Here is a 16,854-nt window from a genome sequence, read left to right as displayed (position 1 = left end):
CTGCTGGTGCAGGTGAGGTGTGCAGGGGGGCAGTGGGGAGAGGGTGGGGAGGAAAGGCTTTATGTTACTGAACTAATAATGCCGAGAGCAAGTTCCAATTTTCTCCTCCTGGACAGCTTTCCCCAGAAACTCGTTCACATTTACAGATATATAACCATCACTTTCAAAAAAGCCAGTTGGTGCAGAGGCTGGAGATAATCCTGTCCAAGACACACCGGTGAACACATGATGATAGTACAGCACACACCATCTCTCCCTGCAGACACTGTTTCAGGTCACAACCTGCTCTCCAGCCCCTCCCATAACCAGGAAACAGCAAACTGCTCACTTTTCAACAGCTCCATCAGAAGATGTTGAATCACCCTCGACAGCCTTTACCTACACGACAAAACAGAGGGAAAGGCTCACTGGTCACCTCCTTTAGAAAGGAGCAGCTTGTGTCTCTCCTCCCAGATGCTGAGCAGCTCAGACTGCTTGCATGGTATAAACAGCCCGAGTACAGAACCGAGCCCAGAAACACAATGATCGAACAATTCCAGGCACATTTACTGAGGCAATGGCAAAAAATGGGCTGGACTGTGTGATCATTGCCTAACGGCACAGTGAAAGAGCCAGGTTTAGAGCTTGGGCCCTGGACACCGGCTTGCACTGCAACACCCATCGTATCAGTGTAACACACCTACAGAAAATAATCAGAAAGCCTCATGGGATGCTGCCTCGAAATCTAGAAGACCAGAAACAGGGCGGTAGAAGTTATGCTGCATCTGTACAATGCCCTGGTTCGACCACACCTGGAGCACTGTGACAAGCTCGGAGCACCACACCTGAGGAAGGATATGTTGGCCTTTGAGGGAGTGCAGCGTAGGTTTACCTGAATCATACCCAGACTCCAGGGGTTAGGTTTACACCAATTAGGGGTGTTTCTTTGGAATTTAGAAGCTTAAGGGGTGATTTGATAAAAATTTTCAAGATATTAAGGGGAACTAATAAGGGGGGGGGGGGGAAGAAAGAGTCGAGGACTAGGGGGCAGTTAGAAAACACTTGTATGCACAGTGGGTAGAAGTTTGGTACTCTCTTTCGCAATGGCAACTGATTCTGGATCAATTGTTAATTTTAGCGCTGATAGATTTCTGTTAAACCAAATGTATTAAGGAATATGGGGCAAAGGTGGGTGGATGGAGTTAGGTCACAGATCAGCCATGATCTTATCAAAAGGTGGAGCAGGCTCGAGGGAATATTTCAGCTCCTGTTGCGAACACCCACTGGATCACAATGCAACCCAGTGTATCAGTTTAACACTCAATGCCACCAACAGCCAGTGTATCAATGTAACTGCAACACTTACAACCACAGTACAAGGGTGCCGCTCTGTCAGGGTCTCGGCTCTCTCTGCCTTTCCTCGGTCCCGCGGCCCAGCTCCACCCGGAGATACATCTAGTCCCGCCCCGCCCCGCCCATAGTTGTCATTGGGCAGCTATTGAGGAACCGGCCTGAGCCATTGGTCCATTTCCCTGTCAATCAAAGTCACGCTCACAAATCTAACTTCCGCCTTTCTAGAGCCGCGCGCACACCGCGACAAATCCCCAGCCCGGCTGCAAATACAGCAGCTCATTACACCGGTGCTCAACTTCCAAACACACTGCATTGTATGCAGGAAACTCCAAGCAGTGCAATGCATACAGGGATCTGAAAAACAATGCTCTTTATACAGGAAACTTCGAAACAATATCATAAATAGGAGCAGGAGTTGGCCATTTGGCCCCTCGAGCCTGCTCCGCCATTCAATAAGATCATGGCTGATCTGATCATGGACTCAGCTCCACTTCCCTGCCCTGCTCCCCATAACCCTTTACTCCCTTATCGCTCAAAAATCTGTCAATCTCCGCCTTAATATATTCAATGACCCAGCCTCCACAGCTCTCTCGGGCAGGGAATTCCACAGATTTACAACCCTCAGATCAGTTTTAAGTGGGTGGCCCCTTATTCTAAGACTATGTCCCCTATTTTAGTTTTCCCCCACGAGTGGAAATATCCTCCATGCATCCACCTTGTCGAGCCCCCTCATTATATATGGTTTGATAAGATCACCTCTCATTCTTCTGAACTCCAATCTGTATAGGCCCAAACTACTCAACCTATCCTCATAAGTCAATCTCCTCATCTCCAGAATCAACCTAGTGAACCTTCTCTGAACAGCCTCCAATGCAAGTATATCCTTCCTTAAATACGGAGACCAAAACTGTATGCAGTACTCAGGTGTGGCCTCACCAATACCCTGTACAGTTGTAGCAGGACTTCTCTGCTTTTATACTCTTATCCCCCTTACAATAAAGGCCAACATTCCATTTGCCTTCATGATTACTTGCTGTACCTGCATATTAACTTTGTGTGTTTCATGCACAAGGACCCTGTGGAAATGTATTTTTTTTATCTAAGCTGATACCACACGGTATTTGTGTGCCCTTTGCAATATATATATAACAAAATGGAGTCCTGGTCCTTCCAGAACTTTCTGCATAAAAGCAGTCGGCTTGCATAAACAGCTAAACCTGGTTTGAGATGGCTGATGGCCATCAGACAGCTAGGAGACAAGTCATGCTGAGACAAGTACCCCCCCCCCCCCCCCCACCCACCCACCATGGTGCTCTCCTATTGTCTACACGACAGGAGTTCCATGTCACCCCACCCTTTTCGAAGTACTCAAACCACCAGCCATTATCTCTTGTAGAGACCTCATCCATTTGATGCAAACAGATAACTGACTAGGAAACTGGACAATCCTGACACAATGCAAGGCAGGTAATAGCTCATTACCACACTCTCATGGAGTAATGGCCGGCTGGCCAACTAATAACCCTGACAAAAGGAAATATCTGGAAACCATGTCAGGACAAGGATGTAGTAATTAACTCTTTATCTGTATTCACTGACTACGAGACAGAGCCAATACACAGGGAGAGGCCATAACTTGGGTTTTACTGTATAAATATCTTGTGAAACTGTACCATTGCGGAGGTGTTCACTTAGCCCTTGACTGAGTGTGACCTGTCCCTTGCTAGCAAGTAAATTAAAGAAACTTCTGCCGGAGCTGTAAGTGTCGGAGTCATTTTTTTCGGGTCGAGATTTCGACAGTTACTTCTTGGAGGTTCCACCGAGATGCATACTCTCTGTCCTGTGAGTAAAATGGATACAGGCATAGTGCCTCTCCAGTGAAAGGCTTCAGTGGCCAAACAAGGTGAGCCTTTTGCTCACAAGAGGTTTCTTCACTGTTGAATCGCCTATGTAATCTGTTGTCCACAGGGGAGGTACTGCAATCTACAAGACTCGACATTTAAAAGCTAACGTTATTTTTTTTAACCATTTCTTTCTCAGCTTGCAAGCAGAAGGGAATGGGTTCTGGAAAAATCTCAAAACAGTCCGGGGAAGGTTTCAGCAGGTAAGGTAGAAACAGCGCTAGTCAATCGAAAAAGGTTCCTGAAGTTTCTTATGTGATAAGATTAGAAAAAAAAAAGCGCTAATGGATCAAAGGTTCTTATGTGATAAGATTTTTATTGTTTTTAATTAGGAAAGGGTTCTTATGTGATAAGAGTAGGAAAAAAAAGCGCTAATCGATCGAAGGTTCTTATGTGATAAGAGTTAATTGTTTTTAATTAGGAAAAGGTTCTCATGTGATAAGAGTAGGAAAAAAAAAAGAAGCGCAATCGATCGAAGGTTCTTATGTGATAAGAGTTAGGGTAATGGAACCATAAGCTTTATCAGTTTTATAAGTTTTATTAGGATAAGTTAAGGACTCGGTCTGTAGTGGCATACAACGCAGACTGAGAATTGATTATTTGTTTAGATAGAGTTTAGAGATTATGATTTGTGTACTCGCGTGAATATTGTTTGTCCTAGTTGTCCTTGTTATACTGTTGTGTGCAATACCTTTGTGCGACATTGCCATTAAAGAAACGGGAAGAGTCACTAGGGAAAATTGTGATTCGGAAAAAAAAAACAAGGATTGATTAAGAAAAGAAACAGTAACTGATTGATCAACTATGGTTGGTTCGTGCCAACATATCTCACACACCCAGACTGAGCCTGAATTAAGAGCCTTTTCAGGCCACGTAACGGCCAGGAGAAGTGGGCGTAGAGAACTCGGTTGGCCGAAAGGATTGTGAGAACAGAAACTGTGGAAAATCTTAATCATCCAGAATGGGGGCTGGAGCAAGTAAACCACCACCAAAAGGGACCCCAGCCAGCCCATTTTATGCTCCAGAATTGTGGTCAGTCTTCAATTGACCACCTAAGAGAATGGGTAAAGTGGACTAAGGGTGAAAACAGGCCATTTCCACCCGATGGTTCATTCAATTTAGAGAGAATAACATGTCCAGAAGAATGCCTCATAGACAGAGACCCAGGTAGAAGAGGTAAAAAGAAAGTGAATTGGTCAGCGTTTGGAGATTGGAAAAGGGAAGCTGAGGAATGACACGAGAAGAGCCTAAGAGTTAGCAAGCAGTGTACTAGAGGGAGAAAGCAGGTGGATGAACGAGTAGAGCAGGTGAATCGCCCTCGACACAGCAAACATCCATCTGTTATGGTTGCTAAAGAGACAAAGGCACACTCACCAAGTGCCCCTAAGGGTTGGGAAAAAGATGAGAATGAGGACTGGGACGAGGATTGGACTCCCTACAGCCATCGACCACCGCTGTATGTTCCACCCCTGGGGGGCTCTCCAGGCCAACAAGGAGGAGACGATCCTCGGGCCGGAGCACAGGGAAATGGGGTAACACCCGCTCCCAACAATGCAGGCTGCAAGAAAAATAGATCAGTCACAAGGGAATCAATACCATGACGGCCTTGCAGGTGGCACACGAAATCTTACCCGTGGACAAGGGCCCAGTGCCCTGGAGCCATCATCATCTGCATACCCAGTAAGACTTTTTCCCAGTCCACTCTCTGGGGGGGGCTCCGGTCCCTATTTATCGACCATGGTCACCAAGTGAGTTAAGAATAATTGTGGAAGGATTGGCAGACCCTAAAACCAATACTGAAAAGGCCATAGACTAGTTAAAAGTGATCATCTTGTGCCACGAACCCAGTATATTAGATGGTCAAATCTTACTGAAAGTATGGTTAAAGGACACGAAATTTGCCGAACGAGATAAAATTCAAAAATTTTAAAATCCATCGAGAGGCTCCAGATGCAGATCCCAGCACGAAGCCAGGAGAGGGGTTCTGGGAAAGATGTTAGGAAGCCTTACATTCGGTGTTCCCAAGAAAAACGAATTGGTCCAAAATTATGGAAACTACACAAAGAAAGGAGGAGGATGTTGAGGATTATGTAGAAAGAGTGCGAGAAATCATGAACCAATGTTCAGGCATGAAAACAGAGGAGGCAGAAGCTCCTATGATCAGCGCCGTGGTAAACAGGCTACGACCCAAACTCGGAGATCCCTTTAAACTAGTTTGTCTCGGATGGCGACAGGAATCGCTATCCAAGGTTGTATCTATGTTAAAGGACATACAAGAGCGAAATAGAGAATCTAAAAGCAAGGTCACCGTGTTTGTGGAACAAGCAGCTCCAACAACACCCACCACGGTGACACCGTCCTACAGCCCCCCCCAGGGTAGAGGAAGAGGGCGAGGCAGAGGAGGAAATTTCAGGGGAAGAGGGAGAGGAGGTGCAGGGCGGGAACAATATGATACCTGTTACAATTGTGGTCAGATTGGACACTGGGCTAGAAATTGCCGGGCAAAACAGTAACAACCAAATGATGATTGGACTCAACAGGCAGGTAATAGAGCACCCCCTCCCCCTCCAGGACCCAACCCGTATGCGACCCAAGTCCAGGTACATGCTAGACCTCAGACTAATTTCTCTGTTCAAGATCCATTTGGATCACAGAATCAAAAGCAATTTGGCCAGCAACCAAATTGCCCGTATAATGATCAATGACGCCCAATCCCAGACCCGAGTGCTGCGAACAAACAGCTACCCGTCGTTTCGTTAAATGCCATAGGAGAACCTGAAGTAAAAATACGAATACAAGGAAAGGATATCCCATTCCTAGTGGATACTGGTGCCACCTATTCGGTCCTTTCAAGGGAGGATACGAGGGGAATTCCCACTTCCACTAATCAAACCTCAGTGATTCGACTATCTGGACACGCGCAGCAAATGTTTTTCTCCAACCCTATCAATGTACAATTAGAAGATTACGAAGATAATCATTCCTTCCTACTGTCTAAGGAGGTTCCAGTGAATCTGTGTGGACGTGACCTATTATGTAAAATGAGTGCCGCGATCCTCTGTTCCACTGCCGGTATGGAGGTTCAAGTCCCCATAGATAAATGTGGCGCATATCCACTACTTCAACCCACAACTCCCATATTGTATGCCTGGAAAAATTTGGACCCCACACTAAGCAAAACATTATCCTATTTGGTTGGTTCATATTGGTGCGTAACAAGGTTAATCACAGACAACCTCAAATCTCAAACCTTGGGAAATTGGTACGAAACATTACACTGCACAGCATATTGTGACAACACGGGATCAGACGCTACAGCACAAATCTTTCAGCAACCATTCCTGCACCAGAAACATCAATTGATGATCGAACAAATTTTTATCGGACCTGAAGGCATAGCGGCAGGGGTTGAATTATCCTCCCACAGTCAGAGCTTGTTTAGGGTTAAAGGGAGCGTTCCACACTGCACCCTTGCGGTTGCAGGCACACATAAGCCCCAGGATTTGGGACGAATGGTTAAAAGAATGCAAGGATCCCCAGTACAAGAGGAATGGCACACACTTAATGGAACTTTGGGGCAACATGAAAGGGGGGGAGGCTATTCTGTCAAGTTGAATGGGAAAATATACTTCGATGCTGTCTTAGAAGAAAGGATGCTTTCAGCCACTAGCTTCCCATTACAACAAAGTACAGTAGAACTTCTTGCTAAGGTTCCAGAGCAACTATGGTCTACACACGCTAATGAAGTAGGAAAGATGCTCACCGCCCAACCATATAAGGTAGCGATCAATTCAACCGCCCCACTCCCCAAGAAGCCCCAATACCCCTTGTCCCCAGCCGCAGAACAAGGTATCGAGCCAGTCATTAAGTCCCTGCTGGCCTAGGGAATAATCGTTCCAACTAGAAGTCCATGTAACACACCGATCTTTCCGGTGCAGAAGCCCAATAGTGACAAATGGAGATTTGTCCAAGACCTACGAGCTGTGAATCATTCTGTATTCCCAACTTATCCGGTGGTACCCAACCCGGCAATTATACTTGCCAGTATTCCGGCATCCTCAACGTATTACACAGTAATTGATCTGTGTTCAGCATTTTTCTCAATACCCATTCACCCAGAGTCTCAATTCCTGTTTGCCTTCACGTATAAAGGACGACAATATACATGGACAAGACTCCCGCAGGGATTTACCGAGAGCCCTACTATATTCTCACAATGCCTAAAGAGGGATCTGGAAGATGTAATTTTACCAGCAGGTTCTACACTTGTGCAGTATGTTGATGACTTATTGCTCGCCTCACCCTCCAAATTGGCCTGCGAAACGGACTCCCTTGTGTTATTAAAAGCCCTGGCCTCGAAAGGACACAAGGTGTCAAAGGCAAAGTTACAATTTGTCTCAGAAAAGGTTCGGTATCTAGGGCACGAATTGGTCAGAGATACGAGACAATTGACACAAGACCGAGTAAAAGCAATCTGCTCTGCCCCATTACCAGTAACCAAGAGAGAAATGAAACACCTCTTCGGCATGACAGGATACTGCCGGCAATGGGTTATGAGTTATTCCGAGATTGTTAGACATGTCCATACCCGCACTACCAGAGAAGTTGATTTGGAATGAGGTATCCCGGAATGCTTTCCAGAACCTTAAACAGTCCCTCACTTCAGCACCCGCCTTGGGATTACCAGATTACACTAAGCTATTCAACTTATTTGTGCATCACAAGTCGGGTTTTGCACAATCTGTTTTGACTCAGTTACATGGGGACAGGCAGCGACCGGTAGCGTATTTCAGTACCCAACTAGACCCAGTGGCACGCGGATTACCAGGATGTCTTCCTTCGTTGGCAGCAGCTTATTATGCTATGCAACAGGCTCAGACAATAATTCTAAATCATCAGACCATTTTGTATATCCCACACTCTGTCGAGATTTTACTTACTAAGTGTGCCACCCAACACCTAACCTCTGCAAGAACCACTAAATAGGAGGTCGAACTGTTATCAAATCCGAACCTTATCAAAAGATGCACTACCTTAAATCCAGCCACTCTACTCCCCACGGAAGAAGACGGCGAACCCCATTCATGTGAAATGGTAACCAAATTAGTGACTAAACCACATATCAATCTAACAGATATACCAATGTGTAACCCTGATCTAGTGTACTATGTTGACGGATCAGCCCTACGAAATGATAGGGGCCAACCTAGAGCGGCTTATGCAATTGTAACCCAGTTTAATGTTGTCGAAACAGCCTCTCTTCCAGACTCCTTTTCAGTCCAACAAGCCGAATTGTTTGCATTAACTCGAGCCTGTATTCTGGCTGAAGGACAAACAGTTAATATCTACACTGATTCCAGGTACGCTTTTGGGGTATCACATAATTATAGACAAATTTAGAAGATTCGCGGGTACCTGACTTCTTCAGGAACCCCTATCAAAAATGCAGAACAAGTGGAAAATCTTCTGCGAGCCATTCAATGCCCCTTGAAACTTGCCATTATCAAATGCCAAGCACATACAGGCCAGTCGAATGAGGTGGCACTTGGGAATGCCAGAGCTGATAATGCAGCTAAGTTAGCAGCTCTGTCAAAAGGGGGGATGCAGGTGTCATTGTTCCCACTAAGGAAAAATAATTGCTCAGACCCACCACCCACTATTAATGATATGCTGGCCTTTCAGACACAGGCCAGTACGGAGGAGGTGGTGACCTGGACGAAGGATCAATGTTATAAAAATCTAGAAGGAATATGGGTTCACCACGACGGCCGCGTGGTGGCCCCCAGATCCTTACTTCCATGGATTGCCCGATGTGTTCATACATTCACACATGCAGGCAAAGGGGGAATGGCAGATTATATTTTGGCAACTTGGTATGCACCAGGTATTTCGGCAATCGCAAAACAAATCTGTGAAAATTGTGTTACCTGTCAGACAATGAATCCGGGTAAGACGGAAAAAGTAGAATCTGCCTCCCACCCAAATCCAGTCGGGCCTTTTGTACATTTACAAATGGATTTTATTGAATTACCTATGTGTATGGGATTCAAGTATGTATTAGTTATTGTAGATGTGTTCTCTAGATGGATTGAAGCCTTTCCATGTAAAAAGGCCGATGCCACTACTGTTGCTAAATGTTTGTTAAAAGAAATCGTACCGTGCTTCAGAATCCCTGCTAAGCTTTCTAGTGAAAATGGGTCACATTTCACGGGAACTGTTATAAGGGAAATGTGTAAAGCTTTACAGATTAATCCAAGTTTTCATTGCAGTTATCATCCACAATCCTATTGTCTATACGACACCAGTTCCATGTCACCCCACCCTTTTCGAAGTACTCAAACCACCAGCCATTATCTCTTGTAGAGACCTCATCCATTTGATGCAAAAAGATAACTGACTAGGAAACTGGACAATCCTGACACAATGCAAGACAGGCAATAGCTCATTACCACACTCTCATGGAGTAATGGCCGGCTGGCCAACTAATAACCCTGACAAAAGGAAATATCTGGAAACCATGTCAGGACAAGGATGTAGTAATTAACTCTTTATCTGTATTCACTGACTACGAGACAGAGCCAATACACAGGGAGAGGCCATAACTTGGGTTTTACTGTATAAATATCTCGTGAAACTGTACCATTGCGGGGGTGTTCACTTAGCCATTGACTGAGTGTAACCTGCCCCTTGCTAGCAAGTAAATTAAAGAAACTTCTGCCGGAGCTGAAAGTGTCGGAGTCATTTTTTTCGGCGGTCAAGATTTCGACAACCCCCAGGTCTCTCTGTACTGCAGCACTTCGCAATTTTTCTCCATTTAAACTATAATTTGCTTTTCTATTTTTTCTGCCAAAGTGGATAACCTCACATTTTGCCACATTGTACTCCATCTGCCAAATTTTTGCTCACTCACTTAGCCTGTCTATGTCCCTTTGCAGATTTTGTGTCCTCCTCACAATTTGCTTTCCCACCCATCTTTATATCATCAGCAAACTTGGCTACATTACACTCGGTCCCTTCATCCAAGTCATTAATATAGATTGTAAATAGTTGAGGACCCAGCACCGATCCCTGCGGCACCCCATTAGTCACTGTTTGCCAACCGGAAAATTACCCATTTATCCTGACTCTCTGTTTTCTGTTAGTTAGCCAACAATGCATTGTATATAGGAAACTTCCAAACTCAATGGATTGTACACAGGAAACTGCCAGACAATATTCTTTTCAAGAACATAAGAAATAGGAGCAGAAGTCGGCCATTTGGCCCCTCGAGCCTGCTCCGCCATTCAATACGATCATGAATGATCTGATCTTGGGCTCAGCTGCACTTCCCCGCCCGCTCCCCATAACCCTTCACTCCCCCTTATCACTCAAAAATCTGTCTATCTCCACCTTAAATATATTCAATGACCCAGCCTCCACAGCTCTCTGGGGCAGAGAATTCCACAGATTTACGACAGTCAGAGAAGAAGTTCTAAATGGGTGACCCCTTATTCTTAAACTATGCCCCCTCGTTCTAGATTCCACCATGAGGGGGAAACATCCTCTCTGCATCCACCTTGACGCGCTCCCTCAGTACCTTATATGTTTCAATAAGATCACCTCTCATTCTTCTAAACTCCAATGAGTACAGACCCAACCTGCCTTCAGAAGGCAACCCCTTCATCTCAAGAATCAACCTATTGAACCTTCTCTGAACTGCCTCCAATGCAAGTATATCCTTCCTTACGTCGCCGGAGGAAGGCCTGTGCGTGAGGGCGGAGAGACAAGGTGGGGCTCAAACCTGTGGTCGGAGGCTCGCCGCCGTTTGGGATCGGGAGGAGCAGCTGAGTCGGCCATGTCCAGTGGGAAGCGAAAAGCTAAGGTCCAGTTGGAAGGTCTTGGTAGCAGGGAGGTCAATCTGGAAGGTAAGTCTTGATTCGGGGATGGGCAGTGGGCCCAGGTAGCTGCCCTTGCAGCATGGGTTTTAGGGGTAAGGGATATACCGGGGGGGGGGGGGGGGGGGGGGGGAGAAGAGAGAGAGAGAGAGAGAGAGAGAGAGAGAGAGAGAGAGAGAGAGAGAGAGAGAGAGAGAGAGATTGAGGGAGAGAAGGGTGAAGGATGGCAGCAGATAGCCAGGGGGAAGTTTGTTCTTATGGTCTACAGGGCTGTGGGGATACCAGCCCTCCTATATGGCTCAGAGACATGGACCATATACAGTAGACACCTCAAAGCACTGGAGAAATATCACCAACGCTACCTCCGCAAGATCCTGCAAATCCACTGGGAGGATAGACGCACCAACGTCAGTGTTCTCGATCAGGCCACATCCCCAGCATCGAAGCACCGACCACACTTGACCAGCTCCGCTGGGCGGGCCACATTATCCGCATGCCCAACACAAGAATCCCAAAGCAAGCGCTCTACTCGAAACTCCTACACGGCAAGCGAGCCCCAGGTAGGCAGAGGAAATGTTTCAAGTACACCCTCAAAACCGCCTTGATAAAGTGCAACATCCCCAACGACACCTAGGAGTCCCTGGCCAAAGACCGCCTTAAGTGGAGGAAGAGCATCCGGGAAGGCGCTGAGCACTTCAAGTCTCGTCGCCGAGAACATGCAGAAACCAAGCGCAGGCAGTGGAAGGAGCGTGCGGCAAACCAGACTCCCCAACCACCCTTTCCTTCAACCATTGTCTTTCCCACCTGTGACAGAGACTGTAATTCCCGTATTGGACTGTACAGTCACCTGAGAACTAATTTTTGGAGTGGAAGCAAGTCTTCTTCGATTTCGAGGGACGACCTATGATCCTTCCTTAAATACGGAGACCAAAACTGTACGCAGTACTCTAGGTGTGACCTCACCAATACCCTGTACAGTTGTAGCAGGACTTCTCTGCTTTTATACTCTATCCCCCTTGCAATAAAGGCCAACATTCCATTTGCCTTCCTGATTACTTGCTATACCTGCATACTATTTGTGTTTTGTGCACAAGGACCCCCAGGTCCCTCTGTACTGCACCACTTTGTAATCTCTCTCCATTTCAATAATAATTTGCTTTTTTATTTTTCCTGCCAAAGTGAATAACCTCACACTTTCCCACATTATACTCCATCTGCCAAATGTTTGCACACTCACTTAGCCTGTTTATATTCCTTTGCAAATTCTTCGTGTCCTTCTCACAACTTGCTTTCCTTATACAGGAAACTTCTAAACTCAATGCATTGTATACAGGAAACTTCCAAACAATGCTTGTTACACAGGGAACTTCCAAACACAATATTTTTTATACAGGGATCATGATCCTGTTCCCCACTGAATGAGGTTCCAGGTGAAACAATCTTTCTCCAGCTGTCTTGAGTTTAGGAATCAGACGTAACCGAATCTGGAATCTCTCCATCTTTCCTGTAATACAGGCACCAAAACCAAAGGCACTGTTCCAGATGCCAAGGTCAGGTATAAGTTCATAATCACCTCTTACCTATAAATCATACCCTAGCTATACATCACAACATTATATTTGCTTTTGTCATGGGTCAGCTGTGGCTCAGTGGGCAGCACACTTGCCTCCAAGTCAGAAGGTTGTGGGTTCAAATCCCACTCGAGAGACTTGAGCACAAAAGTCTAGGCTGGGAGTGCTGAGGTGTGGTACTGGGGGAGTGCTGTACTGTCAGAACTGCTGTTAAACCGAAGCTCCGTCTGCTTTCTGTGGTAGATGTAAAAGATCCAATGCCACTATTTCGAAGAGGAGCATTTGTATAGTGCCTTTCACAACCTCAGGGCATCCCAAAGCACTTTACAGCCAATTCAGTACTTCTGAAATGTAGTCACTGTTGTAATGTAGTGTTATCCACAAACTTAAAAACAATATTTAAATAATTTATCGCAGGGCCAACCACTAACCCTCTGGGATTCTGTTGGCAACTGGTTTCCATACTGATGCCTGTCTACACATCAGTCCAGCCTAATACTTCGCCATCTGTCACATCCCGATCCCTTCCAGAACTTCCTTTTTCATCCACACTGGTTTTACTCTCCTTCAGCCTTTGAGATAAGCTGTCTCAACATTAAGTCCACACCTGCTTTAAGCTTTATTTTCTCTCCACATCCTTCCCTTTAAATAATATTTCCCATTTAATTCCTTTCGTGCAGCTTTTCAGCTCCTCAAATCTAATCATTTACTACTTTTGCTCCGTCCTCATTTCAATCTTAAAACTAACGATTTCATGAATACTGGATCCCAATGTTCCTTTGCATTCAGTTTATTTCTCTCCCCTCACTGAGGACTAATTCAAACTTGTCCGCCCCGTGTGAATTTCCTTCACCTGCTGTTGAAAAGATTCTTGGATTGGTTCGATGAACTCCCGTATTGTCCCCAGTGCAAGTTCCAGTCTATCCGAGATTTGAAACCTCCATGATTATAACTGGGGCCTTGGCACAAACCTTCACCGCCCACCCTGCAGTCCATCCCCATCGCTTTTATTCTGTGCTGCCCTGGAGCATATTCCTACCACTAAATAATTTCCCTTTCCATCTCCCAGATCAGCCCAGAGACTCTGTACCAATTCCCAATTACTTCCTCCCCCCGATAAACAGGGATACCCTACTCCCAGCTTTCCTACACTACCCCTCCTGACATACACACTTCTCCACAGATTTCTCACATCCTCTTCCTTCAGATAGATTTCAATAACTCCCAGGATATCTCATTATCATAGGCAGCCCCTCGGGATCGAGGAAGACTTGCTTCCACTCTTAGCATGAGTTCTTAGGTGGCTGTACAGTCCAATACGAGAACCACAGTCTCTGTCACAGGTGGGACAGACAGTCGTTGAGGGAAAGGGTGGGTGGGGAGCCTGGTTGGCACACGCTCCTTCCGCTGCGCTTGATTTCTGCATGCTCTTGACGATGATACTCGAGGAGCTCAGCACCCTCCCGAATGCACTTCCTCCACTTAGGGCAGCCTATGGCCAGGGACTCCCAGGTTTCAGTGGGGATGTTGCACTTTATCAGTGAGGCTTTGAGGATGTTCTTGTAACATTGCCTGCCTTTGGTTCGTTTGCCGTGGATGAGTTCCGAGTAGAGCGCTTGCTTTGGGAGTCTCGTGTCTGGCATGCGAACCATGTGGCCTGCCCAGCGGAGCTGGTTGAGTGTGGTCAGTGCTTCAATGCTGGGGATGTTGGTGGTATTTCTCCAGCGACTTGGTGTCTACTGTACATGGTCCACGTCTCTGTGCCTTACAGGAGGGCGGGTATTACTACGGCCCTGTAGACCATGAGCTTGGTGACAGTTTTGAGGGACTGGTCTTCAAACACTCTTTTCCTCAGGCGGCCGAAGGCTGCACTGGAGGCGGTGTTGGATCTCGTTGTCGATGCCTGCTCTTGTTGATAGGGGGCTCCCGAGATAGGGAAAGTGGTCCACGTTGTCCAGGGCCACGCCGTGGATCTTGATGTCTAGGGGGCAGTGCTGTGCGGCGAGGACAGGCTGGTGGAGGACCTTTGTCTTACTAATGTTTAGCGTAAGGCCCATGCTTTCATACGCCTCGGCAAATACATCGACTATGTCCTGGAGTTCAGCTTCTGTGTGTGCACAGACGCAGGCATCATCCACGTATTGTAGCTCGACGACAGGTTGGGGTGGTCTTGGACCTGGCCTGGAGACGGCGAAGGTTGAACAGTTTCCCACTGGTTCTGTAGTTTAGTTCCACTCTTGCGGGGAGCTTATCAATTGTGAGGTGGAGCATGGCAGCGAGGAAGATTGAGAAGCGGGTTGGGGCGATGACGCAGCCCTGCTTGACCCCGGTCTGGACGTGAATTGGGTCTGTGATGGATCCGTTGGTAAAGATCACGGCTTGCATGTCGTCTATTGGCTCTCTGATTACCATCACGTCTAAGTCACCATTTTATTTCTTACAGTCCTGATATTCATCTCAATACATCTCCGCTCATTCTTTCCCCTCCTTACTATAGTTACCTGACTCTTCTTAATCATTAGCCCACACCGTAACCTATCCCTCACCCAACTTCCATAGGTTAAACCCTTCCCAACTGCCCCCAATCTCTATATCCTCATCCAGCCCTCCAACCCTCCAACTCTGCTTCTTGGGAGACTGCCACTTATTTCGCTCCACCATTGGCAGCCGGGTCTTCAGTTGTCTGAGCCCTAAACTCTGGAATTCTCTCCCTAAACCTCTCTGCATCACTCTCTCCTTTAAGGCGCTCCTTAAAGCCTATCTCGTTCCCTTCCTAATGAGACGTTAAACTGAGGCCCCGTCTGCTCTCGCAGATGGACATAAAAGATTCCAAAACACTATTTCAAAGAAGAGCAGGGGAGTTCTCCCTAGTGTTCTGGCCAATATTTATCCCTCAATCAACATCGCTAAAAGAGATTATCCGGTCATTGTCAGATTGCTGTTTGTCGGAGCTTGCTGTGTACAAAATAACTGCCATGTTTCCTAGATTACAGCAGTCACTACACTTCAAGAGTACTTTATTGGCTGTAAAGTGCGCTGGGATGTCCTGAGGTTGTGAACGGCGCTATATAAATGAAAGGCTTTCTTTCTTGTATTTCCTTCTTTGGCTCGGTGTCAATTTTTGACATAACACTCCTGTGAAGCGTCTTGGGACGTTTAATGTTAAAAGTGATATATAAATGCAAGTTGTTATATTTATTCTATCTGCCAAGATGTAGGTGCCTCCTTGCTTTGTGAAAGCCATCCTAGGTGGTATGTCTTTTCCTTCCCGCAAAAATGGTCCCAATGAGTCAAGAATGTGAACCCTTTCATCCTAAAGCACATGTTGAGCCACGCATTGACCTGCTAAATCTCTCTCCAATCGGTCCAACGCATGGTGTGGAGAGTAATCATGACATTACTTCCCTGGAAGCCCTTTGTTTCTCTAACTCCTGAAATTCCATTTGCTGGACTTCATCCTGCACTTACCTATACCACTGGTTCTTGGATGAACCACAAGCTCTGGATTGTAGGACCCACGACCAAGCCCCAATTCCTGGCAGCTGTGAGACACCATACTACTCAGGACTCTCCGTTGTACTTGAAGACACTCTCAATCCCCTTACTCTGGAATCCCCTCGCCCCAGCCATTCTGGGAAACAGCGGCCAATATTCACGCAGCTGGTATCGACCCACTATCCAGATGGACGGAATCGTGGGATGCCAGCAACAAAGAACAAATGCCTCATCGCTGACCCACCAGCAGAGGTCCCTGGCCTCGCCTTCCCTCGGAGACAGTGGGCAGCGAGTGCTTGACCCAATCCACACGGGGCACGGACGCTGTGCCCACCTGCTCCACACGGGGAAGGTGAGGGACGGCCCGAAGTGCGACTGTGGCCCTAAGTCCCAGACCCTGGAACACCTCACATCATCCGGCCCACTGAGATCTGTGGGTCCCAGACCCTGGAACACCTCGATCATCCGGCCCACTGAGATCTGTGGGTCCCAGACCCTGGAACACCTCACATCGACCGGCCCACTGAGATCTGTTGCAGGAGGCATCTCATTTCTCCACTCAGCATCTCAGGAGGCCCTTGAATGAAGAGCCAAAATACACATCCCATCATACGAAACAACCACCTTTAATCTTATCTGTTCTTTGCTCTCCCCCAAGTAACTACTTGCTGCCTGGAGCCC

The 16,854-nt window shown here is 46.7% G+C and overlaps 1 protein-coding gene across 6 annotated transcripts in view; it reads right to left on the bottom strand.

Moving 5' to 3' along the window:
* The window catches only part of cpne1 (copine I), a 124,098-nt gene that overhangs the window by 40,791 nt on the left and 66,453 nt on the right, over positions 1-16,854 (bottom strand). For 2 of the 6 annotated variants that reach the window (XM_070896475.1, XM_070896468.1), the window contains exon 1: positions 1,346-1,421. The exons of the other annotated variants lie outside the window; for them this stretch is intronic. The gene's annotated coding sequence lies outside the window, so the exon portion shown is untranslated. Of the gene's footprint in view, positions 1-1,345; positions 1,422-16,854 lie in introns of those variants that run through there. 6 annotated transcript variants of the gene reach the window in all.

The sequence above is a fragment of the Pristiophorus japonicus genome, chromosome 12 (assembly GCF_044704955.1).
Source record: "Pristiophorus japonicus isolate sPriJap1 chromosome 12, sPriJap1.hap1, whole genome shotgun sequence".
NCBI lineage: Eukaryota > Metazoa > Chordata > Chondrichthyes > Pristiophoridae > Pristiophorus > Pristiophorus japonicus.
This window is presented reverse-complemented; position numbering and strand designations above follow the sequence as displayed.